The sequence below is a fragment of the Pseudophryne corroboree genome, chromosome 4, assembly GCF_028390025.1.
Source record: "Pseudophryne corroboree isolate aPseCor3 chromosome 4, aPseCor3.hap2, whole genome shotgun sequence".
NCBI lineage: Eukaryota > Metazoa > Chordata > Amphibia > Anura > Myobatrachidae > Pseudophryne > Pseudophryne corroboree.
In genome coordinates, this window is record NC_086447.1 from 84,750,961 (window position 1) to 84,755,342 (window position 4,382).

Consider the following 4,382-nt stretch of genomic DNA (forward strand, 5'->3'; position numbering starts at 1 on the left):
AAGGAGGAGATGTTGACAGGTCGCGTTCCGCTTGACTTGACAATTTTGTCACCAGCAGGTCTTTCAACCCAGCAGACCTGTGTCTGCCGGAAAGAGAGATCCAAGGTAGGCTTTAAATCTAGGATCGAGCACGGTGGCCAAAATGTAGTGCTCTGATTTCAACAGATTGACCACCCGTGAATCCTTGTTAAGCGAATTAAGGGCTGCATCCACAAGTCCCACATGCCTAGCGGAATCGCTCCCTTTTAGCTCCTTCTTCAATGCCTCCAGCTTCTTCTGCAAAAGCCTGATGAGGGGAATGACCTGACTCAGGCTGGCAGTGTCTGAACTGACTTCACGTGTGGCAAGTTCAAAGGGCATCAGAACCTTGCACAACGTTGAAATCATTCTCCACTGCACTTGAGACAGGTGCATTCCACCTACTATATCGTGCTCAATTGTATAGGCTTGAATGGCCTTTTGCTGCTCCTCCAACCTCTGAAGCATATAGAGGGTTGAATTCCACCTCGTTACCACTTCTTGCTTCAGATGATGGCAGGGCAGGTTCAGTAGTTTTTGGTGGTGCTCCAGTCTTCTGTACGTGGTGCCTGTACGCCGAAAGTGTCCCGCAATTTTTCTGGCCACCGACAGCATCTCTTGCACGCCCCTGTCGTTTTTTAAAAAATTCTGCACCACCAAATTCAAGGTATGTGCAAAACATGGGACGTGCTGGAATTTGCCCATATTTAATGCACACACAATATTGCTGGCGTTGTCCGATGCCACAAATCCACAGGAGAGTCCAATTGGGGTAAGCCATTCCGCGATGATCTTCCTCAGTTGCCGTAAGAGGTTTTCAGCTGTGTGCGTATTCTGGAAAGCGGTGATACAAAGCGTAGCCTGCCTAGGAAAGAGTTGGCGTTTGCGAGATGCTGCTACTGGTGCCGCCGCTGCTGTTCTTGCGGCGGGAGTCCATACATCTACCCAGTGGGCTGTCACAGTCATATAGTCCTGACCCTGCCCTGCTCCACTTGTCCACATGTCCGTGGTTAAGTGGACATTGGGTACAACTGCATTTTTTAGGACACTGGTGAGTCCTTTTTCTGACGTCCGTGTACATTCTCGGTATCGCCTGCCTAGAGAAGTGGAACCTAGATGGTATTTGGTAACGGGGCACACTGCCTCAATAAATTGTCTAGTTCCCTGTGAACTAACGGCGGATACCGGACGCACGTCTAACACCAACATAGTTGTCAAGGACTCAGTTATCCGCTTTGCAGTAGGATGACTGCTGTGATATTTCATCTTCCTCGCAAAGGACTGTTGAACAGTCAATTGCTTACTGGAAGTAGTACAAGTGGGCTTACGACTTCCCCTCTGGGATGACCATCGACTCCCAGCGGCAACAACAGCAGCGCCAGCAGCAGTAGGCGTTACACGCAAGGATGCATCGGAGGAATCCCAGGCAGGAGAGGACTCGTCAGAATTGCCAGTGACATGGCCTGCAGGACTATTGGCATTCCTGGGGAAGGAGGAAATTGACACTGAGGGAGTTGGTGGGGTGGTTTGCGTGAGCTTGGTTACAAGAGGAAGGGATTTACTGGTCAGTGGGACTGCTTCCGCTGTCACCCAAAGTTTTTTAACTTGTCACTGACTTATTATGAATGCGCTGCAGGTGACGTATAAGGGAGGATGTTCCGAGGTGGTTAACGTCCTTACCCCTACTTATTACAGCTTGACAAAGGGAACACACGGCTTGACACCTGTTGTCCGCATTTCTGGTGAAATACCTCCACACCGAAGAGCTGATTTTTTTGGGTATTTTCACCTGGCATGTCAACGGCCATATTCCTCCCACGGACAACAGGTGTCTCCCCGGGTGCCTGACTTAAACAAACCACCTCACCATCAGAATCCTCCTGGTCAATTTCCTCCCCAGCGCCAGCAACACCCATATCCTCCTCATCCTGGTGTACTTCAACACTGACATCTTCAATCTGACTATCAGGAACTGGACTGCGGGTGCTCCTTCCAGCACTTGCAGGGGGCGTGCAAATGGTGGAAGGCGCATGCTCTTCACGTCCAGTGTTGGGAAGGTCAGGCATCGCAACCGACACAATTGGACTCTCCTTGTGGATTTGGGATTTCAAAGAACGCACAGTTCTTTGCGGTGCTTTTGCCAGCTTGAGTCTTTTCAGTTTTCTAGCGAGAGGCTGAGTGCTTCCATCCTCATGTGAAGCTGAACCACTAGCCATGAACATAGGCCAGGGCCTCAGCCGTTCCTTGCCACTCCGTGTGGTAAATGGCATATTGGCAAGTTTACGCTTCTCCTCCGACAATTTTATTTTAGGTTTTGGAGTCCTTTTTTTACTGATATTTGGTGTTTTGGTTTTGACATGCTCTGTACTATGCCATTGGGCATCGGCCTTGGCAGACGACGTTGCCTGGCATTTCATCGTCTCGGCCATGACTAGTGGCAGCAGCTTCAGCACGAGGTGGAAGTGGATCTTGATCTTTCCCTAATTTTGGAACCTCAACATTTTTTGTTCTCCATATTTTAATAGGCACAACTAAAAGGCACCTCAGGTAAACAATGGAGATGGATGGATTGGATACTAGTATACAATTATGGACGGGCTGCCGAGTGCCGACACAGAGGTAGCCACAGCCGTGAACTACCGCACTGTACTGTGTCTGCTGCTAATATATAGACTGGTTGATAAAGAGATAGTATACTCGTAACTAGTATGTATGTATAAAGAAAGAAAAAAACCACGGTTAGGTGGTATATACAATTATGGACGGGCTGCCGAGTGCCGACACAGAGGTAGCCACAGCCGTGAACTACCGCACTGTACTGTGTCTGCTGCTAATATATAGACTGGTTGATAAAGAGATAGTATACTCGTAACTAGTATGTATGTATAAAGAAAGAAAAAAAAACCACGGTTAGGTGGTATATACAATTATGGACGGGCTGCCGAGTGCCGACACAGAGGTAGCCACAGCCGTGAACTACCGCACTGTACTGTGTCTGCTGCTAATATATAGACTGGTTGATAAAGAGATAGTATACTCGTAACTAGTATGTATGTATAAAGAAAGAAAAAAAACCACGGTTAGGTGGTATATACAATTATGGACGGGCTGCCGAGTGCCGACACAGAGGTTAGCCACAGCCGTGAACTACCGCACTGTACTGTGTCTGCTGCTAATATATAGACTGGTTGATAAAGAGATAGTATACTCGTAACTAGTATGTATGTATAAAGAAAGAAAAAAAAACCACGGTTAGGTGGTATATACAATTATGGACGGGCTGCCGAGTGCCGACACAGAGGTAGCCACAGCCGTGAACTACCGCACTGTACTGTGTCTGCTGCTAATATATAGACTGGTTGATAAAGAGATAGTATACTCGTAACTAGAGATGAGCGGGTTCGGTTTCTTTGAATCCGAACCCGCACGAACTTCACTTTTTTTTCCACGGGTCCGAGCGACTCGGATCTTCCCGCCTTGCTCGGTTAACCCGAGCGCGCCCGAACGTCATCATGACGCTGTCGGATTCTCGCGAGGCTCGGATTCTATCGCGAGACTCGGATTCTATATAAGGAGCCGCGCGTCGCCGCCATTTTCACTCGTGCATTGAGATTGATAGGGAGAGGACGTGTCTGGCGTCCTCTCCATTAGAATAGAGATAGATAGATTAGATAGAGAGAGATTGTGCAGAGTCGCAGACAGAGTTAGTTTACCACAGTCAGTGACCAGTGCAGTTGCTAGTTAACTTTTATTTAATATAATATATCCGTTCACTTCTCTCTGCTATATCCGTTCTCTGCCTGAAAAAAAAAACGATACACAGCACAGTCAGTCACACAGTGTGACTCAGTCTGTGTGCACTCAGCTCAGCCCAGTGTGCTGCACAGTCATCAATGTATAAATTAAAAGCTTATAATTAATTGTGGGGGAGACTGGGGAGCACTGCAGGTTGTTAGCAGGAGCCAGGAGTACAATTATATTAATTAACAGTGCACACTTTTGCTGCAGGAGTGGTGACCAGTGCCTGACCACCAGTATAGTATTGTTGTATACTACTAATATCTCTTTAAATATCAACCAGTCTATATTAGCAGCAGACACAGTACAGTGCGGTAGTTCACGGCTGTGGCTACCTCTGTGTCGGCACACGGCAGGCAGTCCGTCCGACCAGAATTGTATTATTTATTATTATATACCTACCACCTAACCGTGGTTTTTTTTTCATTCTTTATACCGTCATAGTGTCATCCTAATTGTTACGAGTATACTACTATCTCTTTATCAACCAGTGTACAGTGCGGTAGTTCACGGCTGTGGCTACCTCTGTGTCGGCACACGGCAGGCAGTCCGTCCGACCAGAATTG